Here is an 18,834-nt window from a genome sequence, read left to right as displayed (position 1 = left end):
TACAACAGGGTGTTCTACAACTCTCATCTATAGAATAGTACAGCCCAATTCACTACAATTTTACCTCACTCTTCATGAAGCAGAACACTTTTTCCTTTCTTCTTTTACTTAAATTCCAGTTAGTTCACATGCCATGGATATTCGCTTCAGGGGTAAGATTTAGTGATTCCTCACCTGCATAAAGAAGGCGGTGCTCATCACAAGAGCCCTCCTTAATACCCCGCACCCATTTATCTCTTCCCCCCCACGCCCCTGTCCTGCAGCAACACTCAGTTTGTTCTCCAAGGTTGAGTCTATTTCCTTGTTTGCCTCTCTCATCACCCCTCAACTCTGTTCATCTGTTTTCCTTCTGAAATTCCACAGGCGTGAGAGCATAGGATATTTGTCTTTCCTCAATGATTTTGCTTAGCTTAATACACTCTAGATCCACCCACATCCTTGAAAATTGTAAGATTTCATTCTTTTTGAAGCTGGGTCATATTCCATTATATATATGTATCCCACATCTGCTTTATCCATTCATCAGTGCATGGACTTTGGGATTCTCTCCATAGTTTGGCTACTGCGGACATTACTGCCATGAACATCATGGTGCATGGACCCCCTTCAAATCTGCATTTTTGTATCCTTTGGGTAAATACCTAGGAGAGCAATTGCTGGATCATGTGGTTGTTCAATGTTTAACTTTTTGAGGAACCCCCACACTGTTTCCCAGACTGGCTGCACCACTTTGCATTCCCACCAACAGGATGGGAGGGTTCCCCTTTAAGCAGAACATTATCTGCCGGCAATTTCATAAGAGGCAACAAAACCTCTGTGAGATGCACCCAGGGTCAGGCAAGCAGTTGCAGAATTCACCCCAAGGCTCCTGACGCCAAGCCCCTTGAAGCCACCAGCATGCCACTATCCAAGAGAATTCCCAGACTCTCCTTCTGACTCCACCACCAAAGAAACTACAGAAAAAATATGGCACCTCAAAATATCGAGATAATACATTTAGTAAAACTAGAAAGTCAAGCTCAACTTTTAAACAGGAACATGCCGCTTTGGATAATTTTCAATTTTCCCTCCACCCTAATTTTAACTCTTCTGATGAATAAACTAATCAATGATGAAACATCACCTTTGTCAAATGACATCATCCAAGTCTGTATCAGATGAAAAAAGCCACCTAACTCTAGATACTGGCCACTAAACCATATCTTAGGCCCAATTGAATAAACACTGTTAGATGAAGGAACAAATTAGATGTTACAAACAGGCACAGAGTGAATCTCACCTTCCCTTTCTAATAAAAGAGGGTTCCTAGGAAACAGATGGTCAAAATACATTTGTCAGCAATAAATGGACAGAAATTGTGATCCCCTGCAAAGTTCTACCAGCAGGGAAACTAACTAATTCTTCCAGCAAACCCAGAATGCTGACAGCTACTTCAATTTTACTTTGTGGGTCAACTAGAGAAAAGAGAAAAGCCCAGGAGGTTTTGGGATAATGAGAGGTTTTACCTCCAGCCCTGACATAGATAGGACATTTGGCCAAACATACCTGTGCTTTCTCTGAACACTGGCGTCCTGTGACAATCTGCCTCGCTGACTCCGATGCTGACGTTCAAAACCTCGGGTGTCTTGGAGCCAGAGCAGAGAAGTGCTGTCAGCTGGGGAGAAGAAGGCACCTCTGACCTATAGCCTGAACACCTGCTTCGGTTTCTGGGTGCAGGGGCAACATATACTTGTTGTATATCAGTAATTATCTTCATTCTCAATAGACCAATGACCTTGCCTTTTCTGGAAAGCAGACTTACTCTTCTAAAGAAACCCTCAATTCGTCTATTCCCAATGCAATTAGAGTGGGGTCTGGTTTACGCCCTCCTTCAGGCCCCCACCTGGAGGATTTTCCTGCATGATTCTAACAGCCAATTACCACTAACCTGGGGGCACACGGGGCATAATGCTGAAGTTGGGGGACGGCTCTGGGGCTTGCTACGGCCACACCTGTGCCTGGGGGACCAGGGCACACCCTGCTGAACTTGGGGTACTGCTCAAGATGCATCACCTGCACTGTGTCAGAGAACCGTGGAACACATCACTGAAGGTGGGGACTCTGTGAGGTCCTTACCCGCACTCTTCCCGGGGAACAGGGGAAACCTGGAAATTCTGCAACCAATCCCACAAAAGCTCAGGTGATTGGGCGCCCTGGAGTTCACGGGTATGGGGAATAAGGCCAGTTGAGGACATGGGGCAGAAGAGACTTTAAAAGGAAAAAGAAAACTCACCTGAGTTCCCACAATGAACCCTCTCCACGTGCCCTTCCAGAACCCTGCCTCCCACCTGGGGCGCACCCTACCCCCGGACCCCCCCACCCACGGAGCACACTGCTCTCTAACCAGCCGGGACCTCTGCAGGGCAACTCTCTATCTCCCAGTTCCCATTCTTCTGTCCCAGGTTTGCACCCCACTGCAACTCTGGAACAGCCCACAGAGACGTAGCTCCACTCCCAAGAGGTGATTTGTCAGGGACGGAGGTGCCCCAGCCCCTGGGAAGCAAGGCAAGCCGCCCTCAAGCCCCTGGAACCCTGAAAGTGCAGGGGGTCCAAGAGGTGCCTCCTCTACCCAACACCCAGCACAGGCATAGGTGGGGTCCTGGGCTGGGCTCCCCACACACACCTGGCCCATTCCAGGGACCCCTCTAGCTGCAGACCACCCTCAGAGTCCTGCCCCTTCCCTTTCTGCACCAGACCTCCCTGCTGGGGTGTGCCTGGTTCTGGGCAAGATCAGTGGCTCTCAGACTCTCCAAGGCTTGGGCTTTAGGAAATGCAATGATTTCATGCATTTTCAGTATGTACATGTCAGTATGACTTTAATCTTATGGGAGCCAAAGAGGTTCTTTATTTTTTCTTATCTTCATGTTGGCATTTTTGGTTATTGTTTTCTTCTTGAAGCAGATGTACAACATGTGCTTGGGGCAGAAATAGGGCCCATGCTTTGAGGTTTTGCCCAATCATTTTGAACCAGGTAAAATGTTAAAGGATAGCTTCCCTGGGATCCCAGGATTAGGACCCACAGATGATATAAGATAAAAATTACTTTCATCATTATAATGACTACTAAATGGAGGAATTTGTGACAAAAGCACCTTTCACAAGAGTACCAAGAAATCAAAATGATGCCCACAGAAAGCTACCTGCTCCATGGTCAGCACAGGAAACAGAAGTGTTCACAGTCTCTGGACTCCTGCCCTTCTCCTGCCCAAATCTCTGAAGCACACAGACCACTTAAAATCAGAATTGTAGAACTGCTAGACACCTTAGAGATGTCTGGCACCATTCCCTTGGACTGCAGAATAAAACACAGTAGCTCGTTGTCACAAACTAATTTCAACATGAAGTGCCCCCTGGATGCACTAAGTTCTTTCTCTGCAAATGTTGACTAATGTAAGTCACAGTCATACCATATAAACACTACGATGGCTGGGGAGTCTTTGTAGGTAAGGGAATATTTTAGCCATGTTTATAAGCATTGGCTCACTTTGTAGAAGAGGCTGAGCTGAGTGTTTTTAAATACTATTTGAGACCTGTTTTACAGCACCCTCTGAACATACCAGAGCCTTAATCGACTAAAAAAGATAGTTGGTTTCAGTAACTTTAAAACCAGAAAAATATTATACTGTCTGTATTCCTTAGGATCTTTGAGTATCTTACCCAGAGGTCCTCCACTAAGATAATGATCTTAATGATCACCATGGGCAGAGGTGAAAAGGCCCGCTGAATTCGTTCCAGTTGTCCACATGACAAGAAAATCCTGATACTTGATAGGTTTCCAGATGGAGAAGACCAGAGATAAGAGGGAAATAGTACCCTGTATGGAACAACAAGGGATTTGGAGTCAATCTGGGGATCCCACTTAGGTTTCTGACACTAAAATCCGCTGTGACTCATATCATCTGAGTCCCTTTCTAACCGTCTGAAAATGTGCCTAAAAATATCTACACCCTACTTAAGAAGTTTAAGAGGCAGAATGCTACAAAGAGCCAGTATGATGTCTCTCAGGAACAGGTGCTCAGGAAGCCATAATTGCTATTGGGTCTATTTCTTTTCCAGAAGAAAGAACACATGTTGAATCCATATTTCTCATAGATGACTCACCAGATGATTTTCAAACCTGAAGGAAGGCCAAGAAGTCGCTCTTGTGTCATATTTCACTCAGAAATCATGTTGTTGGACTGGTGAGGACGATACGATAGCAACGTCATCACTAAGAGTGGGGAGCTTCTAATTTCCACACGGCCATGTTGACCCCCTTAGCTCAGAACCACCAGAAAGGGCAGCTGGGGAGGGGGCACCGTCATCACTATGAGAGGGGAGCTTCCGATTTCCATATGGCCATGTTGACCCCCTTAGCTCAGGGCCACCAGAAAGGACAGCTGAGGGGGACCACAGGCCAAGGCTGCCAGGTGTGGCTGGGGCAGTCAGAACTCTGACTTAAGGCTCAACTACTCTCTAGGTTATTATAATGCTCTTCACAAAGAAAGTGCCATTGTGTGTGAGCCCTCATGTAGAAAAGGTTCAGAATTTCCATTGAGATTCCCTCTCTGACCTTTAGGATATGTAGCAAAGTTCCATTTAATTTTTAAACTTTGAAGGACTTCCTGGTTTTCTTTTCGCTATGACTGTGGCTCAATTCCCCTGTGGTCTAAGAATAGAATCTAGTTAATTTCAGGGTTTAACATTTGTAGACTTGATTTGTGGCCCCACCTATCATCTATTTGGGTAAAGAGTCTATGACCACTTGAAAATAATGTATTCTGCACTTATTATGGAATGTTCCCTATATGTCAATTAGGTCACATTTTTACCAATGTTTTGTCTGCTTTTTCTGTCAGATATTGAGAAAGGTATATTAAAATCTTCAAACAATGTTGCTCTATTCAACATGGCATCGGATAATCTACCAGTGTTAGAAGGCAAGGGAAACAAAAAGTATAAGAATTGAGGGGATAATTGTGACTATTCACAGATAATATGATTGTGTACATAGAAAATCCAAACCAGTCTATAAATACCCTATTAGAATTAAAAATGCAATTTATAAATTTGAGATGGATTGTAGCTTCCCATTGGACAGTTTCTGAAAGAAAACGCAGAACCTGTCAATCTTGGGGTAGGACATAGTGTGCACTAACCATTTAAAATAATTTAGTGGGACTTCATAAAAATGTGACATTTCTCCTTATCTTATTACCATAAGAAAATGAAAAAGTGAACTGCAGGCTGGGAAGTAAAGATTTGCAATACACACACTGACAAAGACTTGTCAATAAAGAATTCCTGCTCATCAACCATAAAAGTCTATTTATAAATGAATACTTCACAAAAGATTGACTGATGTCCAATAAAACCCAGAAAGGGTACTCTACAGTATTATTTTCAGGAACAGAATGGCCTTTCCTAAAATGAAAACATACACACAAACCAGTATTCCCTAGATGGATGACGTCCTTATTTCTGAGGACACCTTGAAGAACAGACTAGCATCAAAGTAAAGTGATGGAATTCGTGACACTCAGAGGATGGACAGTTGACCTCAACCTACAGTACAATTTCTAGGCATCATTCGGTCCTCTGAAGGCAGACATATACCACACCCCTTCCTACACCACACAGGTTGCTTCCCAACCCCTACCATAAAAGAAGAAGATGAGAAACAGATAGGACTAGTAGGAAATAGCAAAAATGTGGGAATTATCCTGAAACACACTGATCACATAACTAGTGTAAGGAAGTGTAGGGAACTGACAAGGACAGAGAATCAGGAGGTACTTCTTTGGGAAATGCTGTCTGAAATCATCACACGTTGGTATCAGCTAATGAGGGCTCTGAGCATACCCTAGGGTTTGCTCACAAGGGTCTGCAACACCACCGCTGAGGACTGAAACTCTTCAAGACCTCAAAGCTTGCCTGATTGACTATTGGACTAAGGGATTCCCATGTTCTGAAAACAGATACCAACTCATTGAAAGGTTCACGTGGGCTCGCTCGGAGGCCCTACAAGAAGCTGAACCATTCACTGAAAATCAATTACACACACACACACACACACACACACAAACACACACACACACACCTCTGTCATTTCAGCAATTACTTAAACATTCAAGGTTCTTCCTACCTTTTCTTTTTCACATTGATATTTATACTCACATGAAATGTCATCATTTCTAATGAACACTGATGTCAAAATAGAGATCCATTGACACAATATTCACAAAATGGAACTTCCCTGCTGTATTTTCAATATAGCGTTTTTTAATGTTCATACATATTTTAGGTTTTTGGTAACTTATACAGGAGAAGATCAGCATTGAAAAACTCTAAATACTGAAAATGAGTTTTAAGCCTAGAGAACAAAAATTGTCCAATTTCATAGATAATAAGGAACCAAAGGGAAAGCATGGAAGCTGTAGTCGAATAATTTTACACTTATGCATCCTCTATTATTCTACTACTGAGGGGCGTGTTTTATTACCACTATGCATGCATCAATTGTCTTCCACGTGCACCTTCACAGGTATAATGAATTACTACAGTAGAATGAAATGTCTGGGAACTACTTAGCGGCATCTATAATGAACAATGAAATTTCGATCTTATATTCGGTGAACTTCCACTGTCTGTCCCTTTAGAGAATGGACCCAAACAGAAGGGGGAATGAACCACGAGAGACTATGGACTCTGGGAAACAAACTGAGGGCTTCAGAGTGGAGAGGGGTGGGGGATTGGGATGGGCCAGTGATGGGTATTAAGGAAGGTACATATTGCATGGAGCACAGGGTGTTATATGCAAATAATGAATCACGGAACACTACATCAAAAACTAAGGGAATACTGTATAGTGACTAACATATCATAATAAAAAATTATTATTAGAAAAAAATTAAAGGTAAAAAAAACCCAGTACAGCTTTTCTGTTTCAAGAACAATCACAATTGAGAAAAAACTAACTTCCAATCCCTAAAGCAAAACACAGACCAAGTTCCATTTCACTCCCCTTTATTCACATTCTCTGTGGGTTCTAAGCTATTTCCCTACCTCCTTTCCAGCTGAGCAGGGAACCCGGGCTCGATCCCAGAACCCTGAGATCATAACCTGAGCCAAAGGCACATGCTTAACTATCTGAGCCAGCCAGAAGTCCCAGCCATGTTTTTCTTAACCAAAAGGACAATTTCTCACAATGCCTTCACATGACTTCACATGGTACCAGAGACCTGCATTTGCCTCTAGGAGGTTGCAGATGAAGGCAATTGCAAACTCTCACAGTGGTTTATCAAATACAACGACCTGCCTGGTGACAGTGAAACTCTTATGAGCCCATGAGAGGGTGCTGTGACACTCAGCTGTGGCTGGGCTGGCACAGAGAACCAAATCCATTTCCCTGCCTGATGTCTGTGAGGAACAGATGCCCCCACTGTGAATGAGACCCTGCCACTGAGCTGTCCAGAGATGGCCATCCTCACGGAGGATGAGGATAAAGGACAATGCCTGAGGAGACCTCATCTGTCTCTTTTATCTTTTCATATTTTTGACAGTGGACAAATCACTGCCTAGGATTCCCCAACTACCTTAGTCTCATCTGTGAATGGCCAAGAGGTTTTACAAAACACTTAAGATTTTCACCTCACAAATGCCCACAACCACTTACCATAGGGATTCAACATTAAGCAAAGATACTGTTCGTTGGAAGAGAGGTCCTGCCCACTGTTGTTTCTCACTTATATGCTCATCTTCCTTACCTCATGGTAACATAACCACCTTGATTCCTGCTTCCATCTTCAGGAAGGCTGATGTGACTTGAAGGGCATTACCCTGACATCGCTCTTTCTTAGCAATAAGATGTGGACATTTCCCTAGTCCTACACACCCAAAGTTGAATGGGAATCAGGATTGAGGAGGCTGATGAGAGTTGAAGGTGTTTTCCTGTACACGGTGGTTTATTACCAATAAGGATGGGTCAGAGTCCTCGAAATTCCAGAACGTTTTCATTAATGCTTCCTACTCATGAAAGATGATGTACATTGGTCTTTCCCTGTATAGTGTGGTGACTCAGAGAAAAGTGCTTATCCCTTTCGTCAGACTTCCACGACCACTTTGGGGCTGGCTTCCATATTCACAAAGGATGATGTTAGGGCTAAGAGGGTTCCTGTACACTGTTATTTCTTACAGATAAGTGTATGGCATTTTTGTTACATTGCCAGAGCCACTTAGCCCCGGGCTTGCCGGTCTCCTAGGGACGAACCCTAACCCTAGGTTGGCCCCTGAGGGGCCCCTCCCAAGAGGCCTTGTGCCACAACGCCGGGGATTGGGGCCCCCGAGCCCAGCACCGGAGTCAGCCTGCTGCCCCGCGGCAACCCGGGCTGCTAGGGGCACCGCCAGTCTTTCAGGGCAAGAGAATGGGCAGGGCCCTCCAAGCCCCCGGCGACCTTCGAAGGTCCCTGTGCCAAAATGCTTGGGCCCACACTCCCTCTCGCGTGCGCCCTCACCTCGGCCTGCCCCTCCGCCTGCTGCAGAGCTGGCGGAACGGGCCTCCTAGACTCCTGGGGGTTAGCACTTACCCTAGGTCGCCCCCGAGGGGCCCCTCCCAAGGATCCTGGCACCGCAATGCCGTGGATTTGGGACCCCCGAGCCCCAGTGCTGGACTCACTCTTCCACCCCATATGCACCGAGGGCACTAGGGTCGTTGCCAGTCATTCAGGAAGGGAGAACGGGCAGGGCCCTCCGATCGCCCTGCGACATTCGAAGGCCCCCCACGCAAAAATTCTGGCTCCCACGCTCCTGCCCACCAGCGCCCTAACCTCGGCCCACCCCTCCACTCGCTGCAGAGCTGGCGGATCGGGCCTGCTGACTTCCTGGGGGCTAACCCTATCCCTAGGTCGCTCCCAAGGGGCCCCTCCCATGTGGCCTGGCGCCGCATGCCAGGGATTGGGAACCCCCAAGTCCCTGCGCCGGAAGCTTCCTGCCACTCCACTGCCACATGGGGAACTAGGGGCGTCGCCAGTCCTTCAGGGCGACAGAACGGGCAGCACCCTCCGAGCCACCTGGGACCTTCGAAGGCACCCCGAGCCAAAGCCAAAATGCTCTGGCCCACACTCCCACTCACCAGCTACCTCACCTCGACCCACACCTCCATTCACCGCACATGGTGGAACGAGCCTGCCAGCCTCCTGCGGGCTAACCCTAACCCTAGGTCGGCCCCCGAGGGGCCCGCCCAAGGGGCCTGGCGCCGCAACGCTGGGTAGTAGGGACCCCCGAGCCCCAGCGCTGGACTCACCCTGCCGCCCCGCTGCCACCCGGGCCGCTAGGGGTGCCGCTGGTCATTCAGGGCGGGAGAACGGGCAGGGCCCTCCGAGCCCATGGCGACATTCAACGGCCCCCCCATCGAAAACGCTTGAGCCCATGCTCCTGCTTCTCAGTGCCCTCATCTTGGCCCGCCCCTCCACTCGCTGCAGAGCCGGTGGATGAGGCCTGCCCTCCTCCTGGAGGCTACCCATAACCCTAGGTTGGCCCCTGAGGGGCCCCTCTGAAGGGGCCTGACACCACAATGCCTGAGATTGGGGACACCCGAGCCCCAGCGCCGGACTCACCGTGTCACCCCGCCGCCACCCAGGCCGCTAGGAGCACTGTCGGTCATTTAGGGAGGGAGAACGGGCAGATCCCTCCAAGCCCCTGGCAACATTCGAAGGCCCCCCGTGCCAAAACGCTTGGGCCCACGCTCCCGCTCGACAGCGCCCTCACCTTGGCCTGCCCCTCTGCTCGACACACAGCCGGCAGATCGGGTCTGCCAGCCTCCTGGGGGCAAACAGTAATGCTTGGTCAGCCCCCTAGAGCCCTTCCGAAGGGGCCTGGCACCCCAACGCTGAGGACTGGGGACCCCGAGCCCCAGCGCCAGACTCACCCTACCGCCCCTCCTCTAACCGGGCCGCCAGGGTAGTCGCCTGTCATTCAGGGCGGAAGAACGTGAACGGCCCTCTGAGCACCTGGTGACCTTCGAAGGACGCCCCCCTCGAAAACTCCTGGGCCCATGCTCCTGCTCCCCAGTGGCCTCACCTCCGCCCGACCCTCCGCTCGCCGCACAGCTGGCAAATCAGGCCTGAGGGCCTCCTGGGGGCTAACCCTAACACTAGGTCGCACCCGAGGGGCCCCTCCCAAGGGGTCTGGCGCTGCAACACCGGGGATTGGGGACCCCTGAGCCCTAGCACCGGACTCACACTGCTGCCCCTCTGAAACCCGGGCCTCTAGGTGCGCCGTCGGGCATTCAGGGTGGAAGAACGTGCAGGGCCCTCCGAGCCCCTGGCGACCTTTGAAGGCCCCCGCACCAAAACGCTTGGGCCCACGCTCCTGCTCGCCAGCGCCCTCATCTTGGCCCACCCCTCCGCTCCTTGCAGAGCGCGTGGATCGGGACTTCTGGCCTCCTCGGTGCAAACTCTAACCCTAGGTCGGCCACCGAGGGGCCCATCCCAAGTCGCCTATCGCCGCAACGCCTAGGATTGGGGACCCCAAAGCCCCAGCGCCAGACTCTACCCTGCTGCCCTGCCACAACACGGGCCACTAGGCGTGCTGCCGGTCTTTCAGGGTGGGAGAACGGGCAGGGCCCTCCGAGCCCCCGGCGACCTTCAAAGGCCGCCTGCGCCAGAACACTTGGGCCCACTCTCCCGCTCCCCAGCGCCCTCACCTCGGCCCACCCCTCCGGTCGCTGCACAGCCGGCACATCAGGCCTGCCCGCCTCCTGGGGGCTAACACTACCCCTAGGGTGGCCTATGAGGGGCCCTTTCGAAGGGGCCTGGTGCCTCAGTGCCAGGGATTGGTGACCCCCGAGCCCACGCCAGGACTCACTTTGCCGTCCCACCGCAAACTGGGCCACTAGGTGTGCTGCCGGTCTTTCAGGGCGGGAGAACGGGCAGGGCCCTCCGAGTCCCAGTGAACTTCTAAGCCCCCATGCGCCAAAATGCTTGGGCCCATGCTCCTGCTCACCAGCGCCCTGACCTCGGCCCGCCCTTCTGCTCACGCACAGCCAGCGGATCGGGCCTGCCAGCCTCCTGGGGGCTAACCCTAACACTAGGTTGGCCCCCGAGCGGAACCTCACAAGGGGCCTGGCACAGCAACGCCAGGGATTGGGGACCCCTGAGCCCCAGCGCTATACTCACCATGCCGCCCTGCCACCACCCGGGCCGCTAAGGGCGCCTCTGGCCATTCAGGGCGGGAGAACCGGCAGGGCCCTCCAATCCCCCGGTGACCTTCCAAGGCCCCCCTGTGCCAAAATGCTTGGGCCCACGCTCCAGCTCACTGGCGTCTTCACCTCGGCCTGGCCCTCTGCTACCGCACAGCTGGCGGATCATGCCTGCCGGACTCCTGGGTGCTAACACTAACCCTAGGACGGCCCTAGAGGGGCCCCTCCCAAGGGGCCTTGCGCTGCAACGCACAGCATTGGGGACACCTAAACCGCATTGCCAGACTCACACTGCCACCCCGCCACCACATGGGTTGCTAGGGGCGCCTCCGGTCATTCAGGGCGGGAGAACGGGCAGGGCCCTCCGAGCCTCTAGTGACGTAAAAGGCCCCTCGTGCCAAAACGCTGCATACTATTCCCTCGCTCGCCAGCGCCCTCACCTCGGCCCACACTTCCGCTCGCCGCAGAGCCGGCGCATCGGTCCTGCTGGCCTACTGGGGTCTAACACCAACCCTAAACCCTAACCCATAACCTTAAACATGGAACCTTAAACCCTAATCCTAACCGTAACTCTAACCCCTAACCCTTACCCTAACCCTAACCCTACCCTAAACCTAACCCTAAACCTTAATCCTTAAACCTTAAACCCTAACATTAACACTAAACCCTAAACCCTAAGCCCTAACCCTAATCCCGAAACCCTAAACATGAAACCCTAACCCTAACCACTAACCCCAAACCCCAAACACTAACCCTAAACCCTAACCCTACCCCGACCCCTACCATACCCCTAACACTACCCCTAACTCTACCCCTTCAGCTAACCCTACCCCTAACCCGTAACCTAACCCTAAACCTAACCCTAACCCATACCCTCACCCGTACCCTAACCCATACCCTCACCCGTACCCTAACCCTAACCTGTACCCTAACCCTAACCCTAACCTGTACCCTAACTCTAACCGTAACCGTAACACGTACTCTAACCCATACCTTAACCCGTACCCTAACCTTAACCCTAAACTGTACCCTAAGCCATAACTTAAACCGTACCCTAACCTTAACCGTAACCCTAACAAGTACCTTAACCTGTACCCTAACCTTAAGCCTAAACCCTAAACCCGGACTCTAACCCATACCCTAACTCGTACCATAAACCGTACCCTAACCCTACCCGTACCCTAACCCTAACCCGTACCCTAACCGTAACCCTAAACCCTAAACTGTAACCCGTACCTTAAGCCTAACCAGTACCCTTACCTTAACCTTAACCCATACCCTAACCCGTACCCAAACCCATACCCTAACCCGTGCCCTATCCCTAACCCAGACCCTAACCCATACCTAACCCTAACCTGTACCCTAGCCCGAACCCTAACCCATACACTAACTATAAACCATACCCTATCCCTATCCCTAACCTGTTCCCTAACCCGTACCCTAACCCTAACCCTAAACCGTAACCTAACCTGTACCATAACCCTAAACTATACCCTAACCCTAACCCGTACTGTAACCCTAACCCATACCCTAAACCATACCCAAATCCGTATGCCAACACTTAACCTAAATCGTACCCTAACCCGTACCCTAAACCGTACCCTAATGTGTACCCTAACCCGTACCCTAACCCTAACCCGTACCCTAAACCTAACCCGTACTCCAACACTAACCCTAACCCTAAACCCAAACCCTAAACCCTAACCCATACCCTAAACCCTAATCTGTACCCTAACCCATAACCTCTAACCTGTAACCCCTAAACCCAACCCTAACCCGTACCCTCTCCTTACCCTAACCCTAACCCCTACCCTCACCCGTACCCTAACCGTAACCCATACCCTAACCTTAATCCATACCCAGATCCGTACCCTAACCCCGGGGATTGGGTACACCTGAGCCCCACCACGGGACTCAGCCTGCCACCCCTCAGGAAACCATGCCCCTTGGGGCGCCACAGAGCATCCCGTGCAAGAGAACTGGTAGGGCCCCCCTGAGACCCCAGCGATCCTCAGTGGCCCCCTACACCCCAACCCTGAGGCCCACGCTCATCCCGCCCCACGCCTTCCCTTCAGCTTGCCACCAAGCTCATCGCAGAGCCGGCAAATCAGGCCTACCGGGTTCCTGGGGCCTAGACCTGACCCTAGGTCGGCTGGGTAGGGCCCCTCCCCTGGGGCCCAGTGCCACAGCCCCAGGGACTGGGGATACCTGAGCCCCACTGCAGGACAAAGCCTGCCAGCTCACAGGAAACAGTGCCCCTTGGGAGGCTGTAGAGCATTCAGGGCGGGAGAACCAGGAGGGCACCCAGAGCCCCAGGCGAACTTCAGCGATTTCTAAACCCAACCTTGAAGCCCATGCTCACCCCACCCTGCACCCTCACCTCAGCCCGCGGTGGAGCTCGCCACATAGTGGGCAGATCTGGCCTGCGGGGTTCCTGGGCCCCAACCCTAACCCTAGTTCATCTGTGGAGGGGCCCCTCCCCAGGAGCCTGAAGTCGCAGCCGTGGGGATTCGGGACACCTGAGTCCCACAGCAGGAATCAGTCTGCCACCACGCAGGAAACCGTGCACCTTGGGAGGCCATAGAGCATTCAGGGTGGGAGAACCAGGAGGGCCCTCCTGAGCCACCAGCAAACAACGGCGGCCTCCCACACCCCAACCCTGAGGCCCACGCTCACCCTCCCCACACCCTCACCTCAGCCCGTGTAGCTCGCCATACAGCCAGCAGATCAGGCCTGCGGGGCTCCTGGGGCCTAACCCTAGCCCTAGGTCGGCTGTGGGTGTGGGGGCCTCCCCGGGAGGCTTACAATGCAGCCCTGGGGAATTGGGATACCTGTGCCCCACCGCAGGACTCAGCTTGCCACCCGACAGGAAACCGTGCCCCTTGGGGCTCTACGGAGCCTACAGGGCATGAGAATTTGGGGAGGCCCCCAGAGCCCGTCCCCACCTTTGGCAGTCCCCCGTGCCCCAACCCTGAGGCCCATGCTCACCCTCCCCCATGGCCTCCTCTCAGCCCTCCACAGAGCTCGCCGCACAGCCTGCAGTATGTCCCTGCCGGGCTCCTGGACCCTAATCCTTACCCTAGGTTGGCCACAGAGGGGTCCCTCCCCAGGGTCCTGGCACCCCCCTCTGGGGGATTGGGGACACCCAAGCCCCACCGTAGGACTCAGCCTGCAGCCCACAGTTAACTGCACCATTTTGGGGAAGAGAGCATTCAGGGCAAGAATTGGGGCAACCCCTGAGAGCCCCTTCTGGTGAACCCCGACCTTTGTGGGCCCTTCCGGATGAAAGCCCAAGGCTCACACTCACCCGCGCTTGTGCCCTCATCTCACTCGGCCTGGGAGTTCTCTGAGCACTGGGCAGTTCGGACCTGCTGTCTCTTGAGGCCTAACCTAACCCTGGGTCCTCTGCTGAGGGTCCCTCCCCGTTTGCCTGCCTCCAAGGCACCAGGCATTGGGCTCACCTCTGCACGACTAGAGGACTCACCCTGCCCCACAGCAGGAAACTGTCCGTTTGGGGCTACAGCAAGGATTCATAGGAAAATCGGAGGGCCGCCCTCAGCCCATCCCAAGCAACCCCCGCTTTCAGAGATCTCCCCGGATCCAATTCATAGCTTCACACTGACCTTTAAACTTGCTCTCCACGGAGATCTTTTGAAATTCTCCACACTTCCAACCGATGGCATCATCCAGCTTCAGTGCCTTACCCAGCTTTAGGTCTTGAGATGGATTAAAATGAGAAGTCACTTCACTGATGATGACGTAGCGGTGATCAAAAGATACATGCATAAATGCTTCATATCACTTGGCTTCAGGGAAATGCAAATCTAAACCCCTATAGATGCCATATCACACGACGCCGAATATCTAAAAATAAGAAGACATGAAACTACACATCTTGGAAAGGATGTGGAGAAACGGGAACCCTCTTACACCCCTGTGCGAATGCAGTCCGGTACAGCCACTCTTGAAAATGGTATGGAGTTTCCTCAAGAAGTTATAAATAAAGCTACCCTATGTCCCAGCAATTGCACTACTGGGTATTGACCCCAAAGAGAGAGAGGTAGTGAAGACGGGACACATGCACCCCAGTATTCATAGCAGCAATATCCATCATAGACAAACTGTGGAAGGAGTGCAGATGATCATGGACAGATGAATGGATAAAGAAGATGTGGATCATATATATAATAGAATATTACTCAGACATCAGAAAGGATGAGTACTTACCATCACACCGACCTGGGTGGAGCTGTAGGGTATTATGCTGAGTGGAATAAGTCAATAAAAGAAAGGCAATGATCATATGCTTTCACTCCTATGTGGAATATCAGAAACAAGGAAGATGACCATAGGGGAAGGAAGGGAAAATAGAATGGGAAGTCATCAGAGAGGGAGAAAACCCATGATGGACTCTTAACTATCGCAAGAAACTGATGATTGCTGGAAGAGAAGTTTGGGGGGGTAACTGGGTGAGTAGCATTAAGGAGGTCACACGATACAATGAGCACTGGGTGTTACACACGACTGAAAATTTAAGACTACATCTGAAACTAATGATGTACTGTAAGTTGGCTAATTGAATTTAAGTTAAAGAACAAAAGACCTCAAATAAACAATCCTAAACATTTGTATGGAACCACTAAAGATTCCAAACAGCCAGTGCAATGTGGAAAAGAAAAACAAAGCTGGAGGACTCACAATTTCAGATTTCAGGTTATAGTACAAAGCTGCAGTCATCCTAACAAGACAGTACAGCACAAAACTGGACACAGCGACCAAAGGAACAGGACACAAGTTCAGACAGAATCCCACAATTATGTGGTCCATGAATCTTCCACAAAGCAAGCAACGATATCAAAAGGGAAGCGGACAGTCACTACAACAAATGGTGTTGGGAAAACTAGACAGCTACACACAAAAGAATGAAGTTAGACTGCTTTCTTACACAATACAGACAAACACAAAACAGTTTCAAGACCTCAACATGAGACCTGAATCCATAAAAATCCTACAGGAGGGAAGACAGTAACTTCTTGACATGGACCATACCAACGTTTTTCTAGACTGTGTCCTGAGGCAAAGGAAATGAAAGCAAAAATAAACTATTGGGAATACAGCAAAATAAATAGTTTCCACATGGCAGAAGAACAATGAAAACGTAAAAATAATAAGACAACCTACTCAAAGGGAGATGATATTTGCAAAGATCATATGCAATAAAGGGATAGTGTCCAAAACATATAGAACTGATACTACTCGACCCCCCAAAAATAAATAATCCAGTTGAAAAATAGGCAGAAGACATGGACAGACATTTCTCCAAAGAAGAAATACAAATGGCCAACAGTCCCGTGAAAAGATGTTCACCATCACCCATCATCAGGAAAATGTAATTCCAAAGGACAATGAGGTAATACCTCAAACCTGTCAGAATGGCTAACATCAAAAGCACAACAAAGAGTGGTTGTTGGGATGATGTGGATAAAGGGGAATCCTCGCGAACTGTGGGTGGGAATGCAAACTGTGGTGGCCACCGTGGAAAACAGTATGAAGTTTCCTCAAAAAATTAAATATAGAACTACCCTACGATCCAACAATCACACTACTCATATTTACCCAAAGAATAGGAAAACAGTAACTTAAAAGGATACGTGCACCCCTATGTGTCTTGCACCATTATTTACAATATCACAATATGGAAGCAACCCAAGTGTCTGTAGAAAAATTGACAAATGAGAAGATAGATGTGTGTATTCACACACACACACACACACAGAGACACACACATACACACACAATGGAGTATTACTCGGCTTGAAAAAGAATGAAACCTTGCCATTTGGAGCCACATGGATGGAGCTAGAGAGTATTATCCTAACTAAAATCAGTCAGTCAGAGAAAGACAAATCCCATACGATGTCACTCTAATAGGGAATTTAAGAAACAAACAAAAATAAATAACTAAAAGAGAAAAAGGAGACACACCAAAATACAAACTCTTAACAACAGAGAACAAACGGATGGTTACCAGAGAGGAGGTGAATAGAGGGATGAGTGAAGTAGATGAAGGGGATTAAGAGGACGCTTTTCTTGATGAACACTGAGTAATATATGGAATTACTGAATCACTCTATTGTACACCTGAAACGAATGTAACACTGTATGTTAGCTCTACTGGAATTAAAATAAATTTTTAAAAAAGATTTTTCTTTCAGGAACCTCTTTGAAAAAGCTTTTCCTGTGCACTGTGCATAAGCTGTACTTCGGAGGATTCACTCTACAATAATTATTCACTCTATGCCTTGAATTAAGATTTCACTGAGTTCTTACCCTGGATCCCAGCCCACGGGAGCCATGGTCCTTTTCAGTCCAGGCTCAGCACCTATGCATTCAAGATTGGAAGTAGAGACACATGTCACTTCACAGTCCAGAAAGCTATTATTGTTTCTGTTTCAGTGTGAGAGAGTCACAGACTTTGGGACAGGTTTCAGAGCAGGTTTATTATGGATCCTGGATCTCTACTTCAATGTTCATTGCCTAGATCCATTTGGCTAATAGGTTCCCTGTGGATGGGCTTGCTTCCAAGCACATACATGGAAGATGCAAAGGTGGGTGGGCTTGGTGCGGGAAAGGACGAAGACCAAAAACAGAGAGGGTCCGACCCCTCCTCTGATCCACGAACTGCTACAGGAGAGGGTACAGGAGGTAGAATCCATGGGAAATTCCAAGGTCACCAGCTGAACACAGGAAGCACAGGTCAAGGGATCTGGAGATGTAGGGGTTGAAGGCTACTCTGAGCTACCTCTGGGAGGAAGGGAGGGAAGGAATGAGAAGGAGACACTGCCTGCCCCTGGCCCATGCCAGCTGCCCACCGCTCCAACACGCATCCGTCTATGAGCTGACACAGCTTGGGCTAAGGATGGGCTGGTTTGGGTCCCTCAATCCTCAGTGGGACAGCTGGACCCAGGGCTCAGAGACATGCTGAGGGAGATGAGAGGGAAAGCTGCCCTGCCCAGGTCATCCCCTCCTTGAGCAGACAGCCCTTCAGAACTGCTAAAAAAAAAAAACCCACTAACGGGGTTGAAAGACATGCCATGGATGAACTAAGGCATAGATTTATGTAAAATAACATTCATTTTTAAGTTCAGAGCTGTCATCTCAGGAAGTGGGGAGAGCTTCCCTGAAGAAGACTGAGGGGCGGGCAGGCCATGCTGAAAAGGGAGACATGGCTCTCCTGATTGGGGATCTGCAGCCCCCTTTTAGGGAAGGGCATCATCCTCGCATCACACGAGATCCATGGAAGTGTTCCATCAGAGCCAGATGTTTGTCTCGAGAAGGCTACCCTGGCATCGGACTGCACAGGGCACCGGGGACGAGGGACAGATAGAGGACGGACAATACCCCGGAGGCCATGGGGCAAGAGCAGAGGCACATGACCTTGAAGATGATGATGAAATGCAGGAGGTGGCAGCATGGATCCGGCCCGAAAGTACCATGGGAGCAGTGCCCACAGCTACACTGACTGGATGCCTTCTGTGCTCGGTGTGGTTGACATCAGTGTGCTCCAGACTAGTCCTGAACACAAGTCTAGGAAGTGTGCACCACCCCCGGCCTCCTCT

This window comes from Ursus arctos, unplaced genomic scaffold, assembly GCF_023065955.2.
Source record: "Ursus arctos isolate Adak ecotype North America unplaced genomic scaffold, UrsArc2.0 scaffold_33, whole genome shotgun sequence".
In the NCBI taxonomy this organism is placed as follows: Eukaryota; Metazoa; Chordata; class Mammalia; order Carnivora; family Ursidae; genus Ursus; species Ursus arctos.
This window is presented reverse-complemented; position numbering follows the sequence as displayed.